Raw genomic sequence first — 18,497 nt, 5'->3', positions numbered from 1 at the left:
CATTGATCGATTCTCTTCGTAGACTTTCTCTTTCTTTAATAGTTATGAGCACCGCATAACCGTTCCTTGTCGTGGGTGTCGTATTAGATGCTACATAAAAGCATCTTTTATCGATCTGTTTGCTGAAAATACCTGGGAATGTCTTTTCATGGCCGTGGGAATAAAAAGAGAAAATCGACGAAGAGAATCTGTCAATGTTACTTAGGACCTAATGCAATGTTCAACTTGAGTTTTCCTTCCGACAGTTTCATCTTAGTATTCTTCTTTAGATTTACTCTGAGGGAAAATTTTCGCAGCATCGTATCTTTAATGTTGATGAGACGGCAATCACTACCGTAAGTACTTTGTTATTGAATTAACCATTTAATTCGATCAGTTGAAAATGATGTTTCCTACCACTCGAACTTCAACATAACACAATATTTTGAAGGAACTACGAGAAAAGTGTAAAGTAAAATAGTAATTTATTGGTTCAATTTTGTGGAATGGCGTGTAGAAAGTCACGGTAAAACCATAGAGGTAACTCTAAGACAAGTAGGTCCCGAAGAAACGTGCTCAACTTTTTGGCTCACCTCTGGTACTATCTTCGGTCCCAAGCTTGTCGAATCACCCCTCGAAACATAGGAAAAACCAATAACCCCTCATTTTATCTGTCAAACTTTCATAGAGATTGCTGACGTTTATCGTACGCAAACTACGTCACGTGTACGTATACGTAAAATGTTTTCATCGGGAAAAAAACTTCATAGCGGAAAATTTTCCCGATGAAAACAAATCACTGACACAATCAGGCATGGAAAATCATTTGCATTCATTTCATACATTCATTTACATTCATTTGTCTCTAACTTTTTTCTTCAACAGCATTCTGCAAAATGATGTATAGAGCTTTTATAGGTTTTGTAATAAGCTACAAGTTTTGTTCATAAATCAAATCTGTATCTCTTATGCATCACGAACTAGAGCGGGCAGAACTTGTTACAGTTTTTCAGTGAATGTAAAATACATTCACTGAAAAACAGTAGTGGACTCTGTTCGCTCTGCTTCGTCATGCATCAGAGATACAGATTTGACTTGTTTACAAAAGTTGTAGCTAATAATAAAACCTACAAAAGTTCTTTACATCATTTTGCGGAATGCTGTTGAAGAAAAAAGTTAGAGGCAAATGAATGTAAATGAATGTACGAAATGAATGCAAATGATTTTCCATGCCTGGACACAATCATACCTTAGCAATCTCTATAGCGAATCAAAACAAACATAGTGTAGTAATAGAATTTCAACTAGAATAGGGTACGTTAATCGTTTGCTTGGGCCCAATAGGCTACTAAAGTTGTGAGCCAATTTAAAATCGTTAGTTTCGTATTGATTGTTGGTAAAACCATAGAGATAACTCTAAGACCAGAAGGTCCCGAAGAAACGTGCTCAACTTTTTGGCTCAGCTCTGGTACTATCTTCGGTCCCAAGCTAATCGATGCACCCCTGGAAACATAGGAAAATCCACAAGCCCCTGATTTAATCTGTCAAACTTTCATAGCGAATCAAAACAAACATAGTGTAGTACTAGAATTTACACTAGAATAGGGTACGTTAATCGATTTGCTTTGGACCAATAGGCTAGTCAAGTAGTGAGCCAATTTAAACTCGTTAGTTTTGTATTGATTGTTGGTAAAACTGCTTGACAAAGTGGTCCCATGTTAGTTTTCCCTAAATGAAAGATGAGCTAATAATTGGAACACCAGCAGGGACGCTGTTCAGAGCTCATCCCACCGGATGGATGCAGACAGATTTATTCGTTGACTGGTTCAGACATTTCTTGCTCCACACAAAGCACACGAAGGACGATCCCGTACTTCTCATTTTAGACGTAAGCCACACCAAGAACTTGAAATTTCTTGATTTGGCTAGAGAAAACTATGTTACTGACGTATCGCTCCCTCCTCATTCCAACCCATCGCCAACAACTCTTGGACGTTTCGTTCATGGGTCCACTGAAGTCACATTACTCAAAGGCGATTGAAAAATTCCACAGAGAAACGAAGGGACAGCCGGTAAAACAGATAAACATTTCTGCACTCTTTGCAGAAGCTTACGGTAAGAGCACCCGCACCAATGCGTTGCTAAAGCTATTTTAGCAACCTCCACCATAACGCAGTAACCCCACTAGGGGTTGGTATTCAGGTGCGGGAAATAACAATCTGCCTCTCGGTGATTAACGGGAAATAACAATCTGCCTCTCGGTGACTGACCGTTGCTGAAGTTCCTGCATTTTTTTACAGTTCTTTAAACTGCATTGAAAACCATGGAACTCCTTTAAAATGATCTCATATTTTCCTGATACTCATGTAACATCTCCTATGTTTCTGAAATTTAAATAAAAGTCTTGATACTTTGATGAAGTTTCGGAAATTCCCTGGGTTTCTTGGAACATCTTAAACATTCTTCAATTTCCTTGAAATTAGTTGAACTGTTCTTTGTTTCTCTGATCAGCCCTTCTGCTCTCGAATCATTCCTAAAGTATTATCAATTATATTGAAGTTCTTGGTATTACCATAGAGGTAACTCTAAGACTACTGGGTCCCGAAGAAAATCATTATTATTTTTGGCTCACTCAGTACCAGAACAACGGTCCCAAGCAGTCCCAAGCTATTTCACTCACCCCTGCATGTTCTGCATGAATCCACACACCCCTGATGTTATCTGTCAAACTTTCATAGCGAATCAAAACAAACATAGTGTAGTAATAGCATTTCAACTAGAATAGGGTACGTTAATCGTTTGCTTGGGACCAATAGGCTACTAAAGTGGTGAGCCAATTTAAAATCGTTAGTTTCGTATTGATTGTTGGTATTACCCTGAACCAAATAGAACTGTAAAAAAAAATCTCGAGGTTTTTTTTCTGAAGTTTATGGAATTGACCGGAATTTATTTAATTATTTATTTGGCGTCAATCAGTGTAGACCGTTTTACAATTGTTGTCTTAAACGATATTTTTACAATTTTTTCTTTGTTTATATTTTCTATAATATGTCGTGAGAACAATTTAACAAAATTACTTCTAGCTGACGTTATGCGAGGGATTAAAATATTGCTTTAATTTGGTTTTTGTCATTGTAAAGTCAATGTTATGCATTATATGTGTCGGACCTTACCCATACAAATCTTCGAACTTTCCTGAAAGGAATTTCTTAAAGTTATTGGAAGTGCCGTTAATATCTCCGAAATTCCCTAAAACTTCTTTGAGGTACATGGTAGTTCTTTAAAATGTAAATTTTCCCCAAGTTATCTCCACATCTCTGAAATTATTTTGACTTTTCTAAAGTTCTCTGAAGTTTTTCGCAGAGTTCCTGCAGTTTCCTGAAGTTTTTGGAACCACTTTGAAAATCCTGAAGTTTGTCTGAAGTTCACCAAAAGTTCCAGAAGTTTTCGGAACTTACCATTTGTTCGCACAGTTTGCCTATAAAACTTCCTGAAATTCTCAGTACTTCTTTTCATTCCTCAGACTCTCCTGAAGATCTCTACTCTTTCCTGAAGTTTACGGAACTTCCCTTATGTTCTCCTGATGATGTTTCTGGAATTGTTCAGAAATTAATGGAACTGCCCAGAAGATTTTTAATTTTCCCTTTAAACATGGATATTCTGTGTAGCTTTCTTAATGTTTTTAAGTTCATTCCTTGCAGGTTTTTTACTATCTTTAAATTTTTGGAACTTCTTGATGGTTTCCTCTATTTTACTGAAATAAATGGAACTGCCATAAAGTTCTCGAAACGAACCTAAAGTTTTAGAAACGTCCCTCAAGCTCTCACAGTTTTCCTGATATTCATGGAACTGCCCTAACATTTTCAGAGCTTACCCAAAGTTCACGTAACTTACTCATAGATCATTAAGCTTAAATTTCCCTGAATTTAATGGAACAGCCATAAAGCTCTTGATCTTCGCTGAAGTGAATTTTCCTGAAATCTATTAGATTGCCCTGGAGCTGTCGAAACTTACTCTTAAAGATCTTTTAACTTCCCCACATTTCTATCAATCAGAACTTCTTAAAGGTTTCATTTTTTTTTCTGATGTTAATAGATCTACCGTATTAAATTCGACCAACCGAGCTTTATTCATTCACAAGCTAAAATATGTAATCTAGTAATCCAGATGGGCATCCGAAAATGCCTTTATGCATTTTGGTGCGCAACTTTTATAAGATGAGCATACGAAGATCGATATTTCGATCATTTTTACAAATTGACCACTTTTATGGATGTTTCGGATCTCCCAGAGGAAAGTTTCGTGACCACCAGTGTGCGCATGCTGGTCCCAGATTCAAATTCATTCATGTAGCATCACATCAAGTGATTCGGATCATCCGAAGGACCGTTTCTTGAGTACCTGGGTCCGTAGTTGGATCTTAAATCTTCAGTCTTCGTGGTTAGGTATATCAATATTGTCGAAAAAAAAAAACAATCACGAAACTCTGTGATCAATTTCAGTTCGAAGTTCGACGATAAGTTTAGCAACTACCGGTGCGAAAGCCGAAAACGTAAATTCACAATCGTGATAGCAACGACCGGTGCGTAAACAAGTTGCTAACTAAAATAGCAATGGCTTCAAACTAGCAGCCCGAATAGCAACGCATTGGTGCTTGTGCTCTAAGGCAGCTCAGCGGAAATTGGTTTTCATCGGACTGGTTTGTATCCGCTTGACCAAGGTGTCTTCAACGAAGAAGATTTTGCTCATTCTGATCTGTCAACAGAACCTGCAGGCGAGGTACTGGGAACACAGCTACGTTCACGACATCATTCGATTGTGTTTGAGAAGGACCAAAACCGGTTTTCCCGAAATACAACCCGAAAGAACCAGAGAACAAACCTTCATTGAGCAATTCGACGATGGAAACAAGTCAACAGTGAGCATGCATAAGGGCGTAAACGCGATGATCGATTCTCTTCGTCGATTTTCTCTTTTGTTAATAACTCGCTAGAATTAACGTTTCTCGGTGCGTTTGCTGTTGTTTTTGATAGTCAATAGATACAACCTGTTACAACTCTGCATTGAACAAATTCTAGAAAATTGTTTCGCTTAGCTGTAGTAATGCAAAAAGAAAATCGATGAAGAGAATCGATCATCGCGTATACGCCCTTATGCATGCTCACTGTTGATGTGTCGCTGAATTGAAGACAAGCCGCGACAACAATCGTAAACAGAAAGTTCGTCCTAACGACGTCATACCGCTTGAACTGGCCAAGATGCTAAAAAGGTTTAAGCGTCTCAAGAAAGCTGGTGGAAAAGGAAAATCAGCAAAAAACTGTTACAAAACTGCCAAAAAAGTAGCTTGCGCATGATGTTAGGTAATGAAATGCATTGTTTAAATTGTTTTTTTTTTCGAAAAATGTTTAATAAAAGCTGTTTTGTTTATTGTTGAGTACATATTTTGTATTGCTGCGCGTCTTTGTTAATACAAAACCAAACTTTTTAAATATTGATTATGATAATTTCGCTTTTTTGTGACTGACCCTTCTTGCCCCCAAGTTAGACCTATCTCGGCCCGCATTTTTTTTAAAGTGTCACAAGGATTTTAAAAACATTCACAAATATGTATTGCTTTTTCTAGCGTCCTGGAGAAAACCCTACGAAGTGTCTTTGGTTAATTGATATGGTCATGTGGTATTCGGTCATTGCGAGAATTTGTATATTTATTTAGATGGATGTCTACATCAACAGACCATTTTGGTCCTAATGATGTTTTACTTAAGATTAATATTCATAAGTTAAGTGGTAAAAGAAAAACATAAAACAAACTAAACACTCACAGGACACTAATAATAATAATAAAAATAATAATAATAATAATAATAATAATAATAATAATAATAATAATAATAATAATAATAAAAGAAGATCTTAGAGTTTTCCTCTACTGTTCGTCGCTTCAGAGAGGACCTCAGTAAATCGGCGGCGTAGCGTAAGGCGAGGGATATCGTAGTCGAATACCGAGGCGACCAATTGAAGGTCCTTTGAATGCCATCGATAGCGGTATGCATCCCATAATTTGTCCGGCGTAAAGGTAAGCGCAGCATATGATTGTTCCGTAGGGCTCTGGGCTGGACATTTATGGCGACATCCTGCAGAACGGCGGGGCAATCGATTCTGTTCTGAAGAATGTCTGCTACGAACATGGCTCTGGATACGTTTCGTCTAGACCGCAGGGTCTCCAGATTGATAAGCTGGCAGCGGCTCTCGTAACTGGGCAGATGATAAGGATCACGCCAAGGTAGCCTACGCAAGGTAAATCTTACGAATCTTCGTTGTACAGATTCGATCCTTTCCGAGCCATTGAGGTATACTGGATTCCACACTGTAGATCTGAACTCTAGCATTGGGCGCACTAAAGAGCAGTACAGCGATTTTAAACAGTATACGTCGGTGAAGTTCTTAGCTATGCGTATGATGAAGCCCATTGTTCTTGATGCTTTATCAACGATGTACGATACGTGTTGCGTGAAGGTAAGTTGAGTATCCAGTATAACTCCAAAATCCTTAACATGACTGACGCGTTCGATTTCCGCTTCCGAGAGGGTATATTTGTAATTAATTGGTTGCTTTTGCCGTGAGAATGAAATCACTGAGCATTTACTTGGGTTGACTATCATTCGATTCAATTTGCACCATCCGGTGGTAAAGCAGTTTAGTTGATTTTGCAAGAGCGGCAATTGAGCGGATCCGATAAAAAATCTTTAGATCATCGGCAAATGATAAGCGAGGCCCTTTCAGCACTAGGTTTACGTCCTTGAAGTACAACAAAAATAACAGCGGGCCGAGGTGACTATCAAGGTGATGTATAATCATATCAAAAGCTACTTTTTATTGTGGTAAGGTTGCGTCATACCGTATTCCATAAGAGTACATCATTAATATCCCAGGAATAGCTTTATACAGAAAAAATATCACATTAAATCCTTAAGATCCATCTGCAACTGATAACTGTATAGGTGGAGTCCTACTGAGCAGCTAATTTTATCCACTCGCTGTTTGCGTAAATTGCTCTTATCACTTATAGCACTGAGACTGAATCGCGACTGTAGCTACACAGCTTGCTATTTACATGTTTGCAATTTATTCTACCTTCATTCGGGGCCGCTGATTTGCCCTAGTTGACTAAGGCGGCGGCACACTTTCTGCAAACATTTGTTTCCGTAATACAATCCAATCCAGAGTTAGAACTGCATTTCCATCCAGACAACACCGAGGGTTCGAATCCCGGCCCCTTTCCCTACCGAGAATTTTGTGTTATTTAGCTTTCTTGTATACTGAAAAGCATTGTAATCTCTCGAAACCAACCAACCACAGAGAGTAAGAAAACCTTGAAAATTGTTCTGGGCTCAGGAATCGAACACGTGTTCCGGGCCCTTGGTAACTTCAAGGGACAGTAAAATAAGGCGCTTGCTTTTCGGTACTTGCGAAGCTAAATATGGGAAGCACTCTCCAATTGCTATGAGGAGTTGCCGTCCAGCTCTCGTAAGTGGATAGAACACAAGATGCAAATAATTTTGCTTCCTTTTACATTACTGCGCTAGCGCAGTAGAACTCTCCACACGGTCATGCCCTCGGGAAAGGTTCTGTTGTTCTCTGTTTTCTTTTATAATATAAAGAGGGAGAGTGATTATTGCTAAAAGGCTGTGATAAAAAGGAGCAGGCGCGGATTTTTATAAATAGAATAATTGCGTTAGAGCTGTAGAATGGCATCGGCATAGCAGGCCTGGGAAACCCTTGAAGAGAAACGACAAAATAATTAAAGGCTCATAAGGGATGAGTTACGTGCTTTTCCTTAACTTATTCCTATAGTGAATATATTTTTATCTTCTCGCGAAAAGGCTTTTTTATTGGTATTACAATGCACCAAAAATCTACGCTCTGCTCTTCGCACATGCATTTTATATAATGATGCAATCAAATGTATCCTGATGAATGTGAGCGTCCAGATAAAGCAATTATCTGTCAAATGAGCAAACGACTTGGCACGAGCCCCTCCGATTTTGATGAAACTATCAACATGTCTTCATATAGATTACGATTTTACCACAGATCACGAGACAATTTTGACTCAAGACTAATTTTTGAAAAGAGCGTATGTTTTCAAAACACTATAACTTTAAATCAGTTTATTGTATCAAAATTGTGTCCGAGAAGAAGTTTTAGAGAATTGAATGGACATAAAGGAAAAAAAACACTGATTTTTCTTTTATTTTTTTGAAAAATAAAATAAAAATATAATCACGAGTGTCTGGCCATGATAACCTTTTTAAAAAAGGACAATTCAACTAACTAACATTTATTTTCACTGATTCTTCACCTTCACACAGAATTATCCACTTCGCACGTAATTCACCTAACTCACAATACTAACTGACCACGTTCCTGTCATGCTTAGTCCTACTTATAAGCTAAATCTGCTGACCGTGCTCCTCGATGAAATCGATGAGGCTGGCCGTATCAAAGTCCGTTGCCAGGTTGACGATCCGCTGACTCAGGTGGTGCCTCGCTGTGGCAAAGTCCGCTGCTGGGTTAACGACCTGCTGACACGGGTAGATGTTCCAACGTTACTATATAAAATGTGAATTTTTCTTCTTTGCAACGCATGATTTTTTTTTTCTGCGATGGTCTTATGTCATAAGACAATTTATAAAGGTTAATCCAAGATGGAGCCATTACAAATAAAAATGTTCCTGAAAGAAAAACTTTTCATGAATTTCTCAAATTTAATGATAAATATAATAATTGAGTACGATTCTTTAGGTCATAACAAATCAAAATGATCTTAGTACCCAACATCCTAAACATAACCGATTTTTAGATGTTGTAAAAATAATATTTAGAAAATTGGTATTTTCTCGAAAATAAGCCCTTTTCATAAGGTTCTAGTGATTCTCCATCTACACACTCAAAAAAAATGACACATGAATGGAACCATGTGTTTTGGAATATGAAGACCATTCATTGCTTGTCACCATAGAATCATGTGCTTTTCCCTCGGATGTCATGAGATTTACACAAAAAATAATATGTTTTTATTGCTTATGAAATCAATAATAACCACACATTGATTTTATGTGTTTACTTATCGAAATCCATGAGATCCTCATATAATTCTGCGCTACTGTTTTCCACTAGTGTATTTAACGTGTATGACACATGAATCGTACGGATTTAGCTTATAAGTAGGACTATAATGATGAGAAGAGTGCCTAAAGTGTCAAAACAAACATGGAAGGCACCAGCAACTTTGCGAGGAGAGTAAGTTTGTTAGTGGAGTTAGGTTTTCCTAACGAAATTATAGAAATTATTAACCGTGAGTACATTGTTTGTATGATAAGATATATTTATAACATTAATGCAATATTTTCATTATAGAACACGGCATTGATCCAACGAACAACAGGATTAGAGCATCCAGGGCATAGGTTAAGCTATCTTCTACGATTAATATACTGTACAAACAATATGAAAATGTAAATTAATGTATCAAAATTGAAATGTATCGTGTTTATCATTTTTATATACTGAACCCCGTTCAATAATTATCTTTTAAGTAGATCGTAGTTCTGTATATTGAGTTTCAAGCGTATCAGATAACAATTTTTCTGTTTGTACGATACTATTGGAATGCAGTATGCATGACTACGATTTGCTTAAATGAAATTCAGTTATCTATTTCAGAGCAACAACTCAACTTGGAATCCAATAGTTATACTATTAGATTGCTACAAGGTCTTTCATCAAATTCATGTGCATCGTGTTTAAATTTAGCATGTGTTGTAGAACATATTCATATGCAAAACATATCATGGTAATAAATCATGCACATGACTTTGACATTTAAATCACATTAAATTCATGTGTGTTGTAAGTGAATGGAGCATGGATAAGGTATGGCTGATTTCATTAGTTAGACATTTGAAATGAATGTGTTTGCCACATTGCGCCAATTCAAATGTGAAACACATGAACGGCGCGTGTAGATTTTTTTAAGTGCAGCGTTCAGCCCAGTGGCAGGCGCGTAGGCAACATGTTATAACGTGACTGTGGTGGATGCGCAAACCAATTGAAAAACAGTTTGATTAAGACGCAATCATTTCCGTTAAAAGTGTCGATGCGCAACATAAACGAAAAACAAACTTGTAAATCAAAATGACTTTAATGTATACCAAGCATTTCCACTGGGTCTCAAATAAACATTCCTAAGAAATCCCAAATGCAATAAACATGTTTACTAGGTCAAGCGCAAGACGATCAACAACGCACGCAGACGACGTAATGAATGAAATGATTGTTTGCATAGCTTAGCATACTTGCAATAAGCATAATCGATTGCGTGTGACTTTTGCCACATGGTATCGGGTCAATTCGTAAACAACAGGAAGCAACATATCAACATAGGACTTGGGAAAGATTCTTCACGACTGGTCAAAAGTTTGGAAGGCTAAAATGAAGCTAATTGACGACGAAAATTGTGAAACTTGTGATGAACCTGAAAATGGTGAGCATATTGTGTTGCACTGTTGTAGATTTGGACGAATACGAGCAAAATATTCATTCGATAATAGATTCCGTACTTTAATTGAATTATTCAACAGCAGAAATTTGAATTTTTACGTCGAAGTTTGTAACTTTCTAGGAGAAATTAAAATGGACATTTAGTCGATTTTTCTTTTTTCTTAACAATTTTTTTGATTCGATTTTGAAACGTCGGTGACTCCAGGGGTGTGTACGGTTCGTTTGAATACTACTGGGTAATCCGAACACCAACGACACCTGTCTTTTGGAGCTAAATACCCATGCGTGAACCAAATACGCTATGAAGAGATAAATCAATAGGGCTTTATAGTCGTTGTCACTTTGCCCTTTCCCAAGAGCTGTCAAATGCTGTCAAATAGAGAAGAAGAAGAAGAAGAAGGGAAAGATTCAGCATAAACAATATTGAATTCTATCTGCGCAATTGGTTAATTAATAAAAACTAACTGAAACTGAAATATACATTATTCTACAATCGCAAGTCAGAGTGTTATCACCTTCGAATGCCAGCTCAGGGCCCAGCACAGCAAAACAAATTATTTGAGCCCGGGACATGCTGCCTACCCGAGCAAAGCTGAAGATCAAATTGAAATCAAAATTTGCTGATATGATGTAACTTATTTTGAATACTCCAGTTGATCTCATTTTGGTTGACTTAACGGTTAACACAGCAAAAATGAGAGCACTGTTGAATCAAATGGAAAATTAATCCTGCTATCAATTAAATCAATTTGATTACTAAATTTGCATTCATGTTGTTTAACTGAATACGGGCCTGGTGTAAATGGTTAGCATCCATGCTTCTCACGCTGAAAGACTTGAGCTCAAATCTCATCCCGGGCAAAACACTAACGACCCAAAATGTGTTATACAAAACAAATAAACAATAATCGTTAGTTCAACAACAGATGAACTTAACTTAAATTTTAAACAAGACGTTAACAGCAGAACTTCAAGTTAAGTTGTTTTTATTTAAAAAGTCTTGACTGTATAATGAAAGCACAATATGATAACACACTTCTGTCGCGGAATTTAACTATTGGACTATGATCGGAAAATTCCGGAAGAAAACTCCGGGAATGTTTGAATTAGCTTCTGGAGGAAGCTGAAAACAACACCCAGAGAAAGAGGAGAAAGAAGAAGCTCTCCTGGAGGAAATTTGAGGAAAGTTCTGAGAGAAGTCGGAAAAACATCAGCGGAACTTCCAAGACATAAATTGAGAATCTTCCGGCGAAAATTTAAGGTGCAAATCAGATTGGATTCACCCTTTGTATATATTAGTATGTTTTAGCGATTTGAGCTTATGTATTGGTTATGGTGTAAGGATACTAATACATATACTAAACTCGTGTTTATTTTCCTAAAGGTGGGAAGTATTGTAATCTCGCAGATTTAAATTTAACTATAAGATTATCTGAGGCCCCTAAATAATAGAAATAAGCATATTGATACTAGTATAGACTAATACTAGCATACAAGGAAGATCAACAGCTGACCGAAGATACAATCGTTGCAACTGCATATGAGGGTCATGACCAGCAGAATCATCATTTCTGGCATCATCATGCACATGCTGAATCATTTCTTCAGTTTCCTCGGTCATTTTATCACAATCAAAAATACTTCCTTCCGTTTCCATATTCTTAAATAAATCCACATTTTCAATTTACCTGAGTGAGAAGCTCTGCAGTTCAAAGCATTAAAAGTCTCCCATACACTTCCGGAACCAAGTATGTCTCATTGTCGATTCCGAACCTCTGGACTTCATTTGCATCTATGAGCTTATAATGGAACTCATAATCACTATCATCATTATTGACCGAATATTCTGAATCTGATTTCGAATTCACCGTTAGGAAATCCAAGATCTCTTCAAAATCGTCATCGCTTTCCGGTTCTGAATTACAAATCGAGACGCTTTCTCATACTGAATTTGTATTTTTACGTTTTAAAGCTTCGCATTTTAAAGCTGCTTTTTTGCCTTCGAAAAATTCGGCATTTTTATCTTTGGTTGAAAAGCTTGATAAGCTGCGCCCAGGATACGCAGAAGTCACGCACAAATTGAACACAATTTTTGTATACATTAGTAAGCTGTCAGTGCTGCCAAAAGTTAATATAGTATTGAGACATTATTTCTCTTATCACCCGATATAATCATGCTTGCAATAGGAATGCATTATTATGTTTTAAAAACCTTCGAAATTAATATTTATTGCAATTTTGACAAAGATCCCATGCCACATTCATTATTGTAATGATGTTTTATTTTGAATAATTTGAAATAATGCTAGCAACCTTGTTAATCTGCCCAACTGAAAGTAAACACACACACACCGTCTGAGACTGTGCCAGCAAAACAGGACTGGTAGTGTGTTTTTTGTCTCCTTCAACCATTCTCACCGTTGTTTGACAATGATGATGACGTCATATATTTTGCATCGTTCAAGAGTGTGAGAATAAAAGAGACAACTAGCCTAGCATTGCCAGGCCACAGAATACCACAACAGGAAAGTGATAGTACGGCGCCGGGGGAAACGATTGACATTTCCGTATTTTCATGTAGCTCATTTGCATAGTTTTCACGATTTTGAGCTTACCGCCGCGGATTTTCTCGTGTTTAATTGATAGTTGGGTTATAGACCCAGCTCGTTAAGCAGTGTATAATACAGGAAAGTGTTGGGAATCGTATTAAAATAGGCAATGAAGTTAAAATTGCATTTTTGAAGTGCATTTGTGTACTGTTTCGAGAAGGTGTGTGTTGGGGACCCAAAACAAAGTAACAGTGCGCCTGAATTGAGATGGGCAGTTTTTTATAATAATAATGTAAAATCCCAGATTTTTGTTAGCTGTATGGCAAGGTAAGTGCTTTATGATTTTGCTTATGGTATTTCCACCTTTCACTGAAAGTCGGAATAGTTGCAAAATTCGGTGATTACAGTAGTGATTCTCAAACACACAGACACTCGCAAAAATGAGCTTGTATGTAGTGGAATTTTCAACTTGACTTCCACCTTAAAGAAAGTTTTAGAAAAAAAATCAGATTTCACATTCAAACGAAGGCAGAAATGTTTCGGAAATCAGAAAAATTTCCAGAAGTAGCCATTTCCAGGGGAAGCCAGAAGAAGCTCGGAAAAACCTTCCAATAGAAGTAAAAAAAAAACAACTGGACAAAATTCCAGAACTAGACGAAATAAATTTCTGGGAGAAATTTAATAGAACTTCCTGGAGAAGACGGAAGAAACTTCCTGGAGACGCTGGCAGAAACTTCCTATGGTAGATTGAAAAAAAAATTCTGGAGGAAGTTCCGAAGCCAGAGCGCTAACGTTACAGTCGAAAGAAACAAGGACATAATTCCGGAAGCAAGAGCTCTTGGGGGATGTTCTAATGATCCAGAAAATTTTCCAAATGGTCATAAAACATCCCTGAAGACCCCGCAATGCCCCTGAAGTTTTTGGAACGATCCTGAAATGTACTTAGGAATATTTCCTCGGAATTCCGTTAAAGTTCTTGTAATTTTCCTTAAGTTAATAGGGCTGTTTTGAAGTACTCTGATCATCTTTGAAATACTTGGATTAAAGGGTGATACGGTCAAAATTTGGTCAAGGGAAAACGCGTGCAAATCGGTGAAATCGTTTATTTAAAAAATCAAATTAAATTTCTTTTTCAAGTTCAATTAGTATAAAATTCAGGAAAAATATTCAGTTAGGCTTCCGCTTTTCCAAATCCGAATTGCCGGGCCTTACGCTTGACCCCTGCCATCAGATTTTGTACAGCCACCTTGTCCACCTTCTTCGCCGCAGAAAGCCAGTTTGCCTTGAACTGCTGCCCTCCCTTAGCAGTTTTTTTGGTCTTCTTTAGGTTCCGCTTGACAATAGCCCAGTATTTCTCAATTGGGCGGAGCTCTGGCTTGTTGGGAGGGTTCTTGTCCCTGGGAACCACCTGCACGTTGTTGGCGGCGTACCACTCCATGGCCTTTTTACCGTAATGGCAAGATGCCAAATCCGGCCAAAACAGTACGGAACAACCGTGTTTCTTCAGGAAAGGCAGCAGACGTTTATTCAAACACTCTTTCACGTAAATTTCTTGATTGACAGTCCCGGAAGCTATGAAAATGCTGCTTTTCAAGCCACAGGTACAGATGGCTTGCCAAACCAGATATTTCTTTGCGAACTTTGACAGTTTCATGTGCTTGAAAACATCTGCTACCTTTCCCCTTCCTTTTGCCGTATAAAACTCCTGTCCCGGAAGCTGCTTGTAGTCGGCTTTGACGTAGGTTTCGTCGTCCATTACCACGCAGTCAAACTTCGTCAGCATCGTCGTGTACAGCCTCCGGGATCGCGCTTTGGCCGTCGTATTTTGTTTATCATCGCGATTTGGAGTCACTACCTTCTTGTAAGTCGATAGTCCGGCTCGTTTTTTGGCTCGATGCACGGTTGTAGACGATACACCCAGCTTATTTGCGGCATCTCGGAGAGAGAGGTTAGGGTTTCGCTTGAAACTACCGGCAACTCTCTTTGTCGTCTCAGCGGCTTCCGGTTTTCGATTTCCCCCCGATCCAGACTTCCTGGCTGTCGACAAACGTTCCCCAAACACTTTAATTACATTTGTAACGGTTGATTTGGCAACTTTTAGCGATTTTGCCAACTTTGCGTGCGAGTAGCTCGGATTTTCGCGATGCGCGAGCAAAATTTTGATACGCTGCTCTTCTTGCTTGGACGGCATTTTGACAACTGAAGAGTGAATTCCAAAATCAAAATAGGAGCAACATTCTACACACACACACACCTTCAAAATGAGGGGTGTTCAGGTTTTTTAAATGCAAAATTGAAAGAAATACGTCAAGTTGATATTGACCAAATTTTGACCGTATCACCCTTTATAATGAGACTACCGGAATATCTCTAATCAACTTTGAAGGTGTCTAGAATTTCTTGAAGATTACGAAATTTCTTAGGCGCTCTCACAATTATCATGAATTTATTGTAAGATCAGCATTACAGTTCATGAGAACACTCTGGAATGTCGGCAGGAGAATGCGCAACGCGTCATCACCGGTCAACGAAGACAAGGAGTACTCAGACAGTTGGATATTCAGCTTCGCGCGGAAAGTTTGCCCGGATTCGGTGTCGGTTCAAACCAACGTTCGTGATCGTCCGTCGGGTAATAACGAAATAGATTCCCCGTTTTCGATGGTGGAATTCTCACTTGCTCTCCTTTTATGTAACAATTCAGCTCCAGGAATGGATAGAATCAAGTTCAACTTGCTTAAAAATCTCCCAGATGTCGCGAAGAGACGCTTGTTGAACTTATTCAATCAATTTCTGGAGCACAACATTGTTCCGGATGACTGGAGGCAAGTAAGAGTTATCGCTATTCGAAAACCCGGTAAACCCGCGTCGGATTATAACTCGTACCGTCCCATCGCGATGCTGTCCTGTATACGGAAATTGTTGGAGAAAATGATTCTTTTTCGTCTAGACAAATGGGTCGAGTCGAATGGTTTACTTTCAGATACGCAATTTGGATTTCGGAGAGGCAAAGGAACGAGCGACTGTCTTGCGTTGCTTTCAACTGAAATTCAACTGGCCTATGCGCAAAAACAGCAAATGGGTTCAGTTTTCTTGGACATTAAGGGGGCTTTTGATTCTGTTTGTATCGATGTCCTTTCGGATAAACTCCACGATAGTGGGCTTTCACCAATTATGAACAACTATTTGAGCAACTTGTTGTCTGAGAAATATATGAGCTTTTCTCATGGAAACTCGACAACTTCACGAATTAGTTACATGGGTCTCCCCCAGGGCTCATGTGTAAGCCCCCTTCTTTATAATTTTTATGTAAAAGACGTTGATGGCTGTCTTGATGAAAATTGCTCGCTGTGTGCACCGGAGCTGCAAGGACCATTGCAAGATACCTTAGACAATTTGTCTACTTGGGCTATGAAGCTGGGTATCGAATTCTCTCCGGAGAAAACTGAGTTGGTTGTTTTTTCTAGGAAGCATCATCCTGCACAGTTACAGCTTCAACTAAAGGGTAGAACAATCACTCAAAGTATATCTTTCAAGTATTTAGGTGTCAGGTTCGATTCCAAAAGCACATGGGGAAAACATATTGCGTATGTGAAACAAAAATGCCAACAAAGAATCAATTTTCTTCGTACAATTACTGGAACTTGATGGGGAGCACACCCGGAAGATCTGATCAGGTTGTATCGAACAACCATCTTGTCGGTCCTAGAGTACGGTAGCTTCTGTTTTCAATCCGCGGCGAAAACACATATCCTGAAGCTGCAACGGGTTCAATACCGTTGCCTCCGAATCGCGCTTGGCTGTATGCACTCGACGCATATGATGAGCCTCGAAGTACTCGCGGGTGTTCTCCCACTGACAGATCGTTTCGCGGAACTGTCCTTCCGGTTTCTTATCCGTTGTGAAGTAATGAACCCATTGGTAATAGAAAACTTTGAGAAGCTGCTCGACAGAAATCCTCAAACAAGATTCATGAGACTCTTTTACGAGTACATGACGCTGGAGATTGGCCCTTCTTCATTCAATTCCTCTCGTGTTTGCCTCCAAGACTTTTATAGTTCCTCTGTAAATTTTGATCTGACCATGTTGCAAGAAATCCGGGGAATACCAGATCACCATCGGTCGATGGTTGTTCCCTTAATTTTTGCAAACAAGTACCACCATGTCAGTAACAATAAGAGTTTTTTCACAGATGGGTCAACTATAAACGCTTCCACTGGATTTGGAGTATTCAACGAATTTCATAGCGTCTCATATCAACTGCAAAAACCCTGTTTCGTATACGTTGCGGAACTAGCAGCCATATTTTACGCAGTAGAGCAAATTGCCTCACTACCATCTGATCACTATTTTATTTTTACTGATAGCCTTAGCTCGTTGGAGGCTATTCGATCAAGGAGGCCGATGAAGCACTCCTCGTATTTCCTGACCGAAATCCGAGCAAAATTGAGTACTTTATCTAACTGCTCCTATACTATCACCTTAGCTTGGGTCCCATCTCATTGCTCAATTCCGGGTAATGAGAAAGCGGACTCGCTAGCTAAGGTGGGCGCTATGGAAGGCGATATATTTGATCGACAAATTGCCTTTGCGGAATTTTTCTCAATTACCCGTCAGCACGTCCTCACCAACTGGCAACAAAAATGGAATGAGAGTGATCTGGGAAGATGGTTACATTCTATTCTCCCACAGTTGTCGAACAAGCCATGGTTCAAAGGATTGGACATGAGCCGTGACTTTATACGTGTCATATCAAGGCTCTTGTCCAAACACTACTCGTTAGACTCGCATTTCTTCCGAATCGGGCTCGCAGGCAGCAATTTGTGCGCTTGTGCGATATCGACCACGTGCTTTGGTCATGCACCCTACATTGTGTTGCTAGATCCGAGTTATCCGCATCCCTCAGGGCCCGAGGAAAACAACCTATGCGGCCCGTTGGAGACATCTTGGCGAGCCGAGATCCCGAATATTTTAATTTAATTTATGTGTTTTTAAAACGGATCGATCTGAGGATTTAGTAGTTAGTGTCATCTTGTGTTCCCCCAAGTTGTTAGCTGCCCATCGGTGTACCCCCATGTTTGTCTTTTTCTGCCATCCATTTGTTACAATTGTTACCCCTAACCTCGAGATAGCCGCGAGTAATCGGCCCCCGCTTTACTAACGTTAGTTTTAAGAAATTTTGTCATCCAAACAATGAATATCGGCTTCGCAAAGCTACGGCAAATGAGCCTGGAAAAATAAACGCATTTAAAAAAAAAAAGCATTACAGTTCCCGATTTTTCTTATTTTTAAAAGTTATCGACACTGCCATTAATAAGCACGGAACTTCCCATGAAATGTTCTCACAATGTGCTAATGTTCATGTAACTTCCCTTACGTTTCGTAAATTTGCATGAACCTCTCATAAAC

This window comes from Ochlerotatus camptorhynchus, unplaced genomic scaffold (assembly GCF_037179485.1).
Source record: "Ochlerotatus camptorhynchus isolate MF236.1 unplaced genomic scaffold, CSIRO-AGI_Acam_v1.1 ptg000418l, whole genome shotgun sequence".
Classification (NCBI taxonomy): Eukaryota; Metazoa; Arthropoda; class Insecta; order Diptera; family Culicidae; genus Ochlerotatus; species Ochlerotatus camptorhynchus.
Note: the sequence above shows the minus strand (reverse complement) of the source record.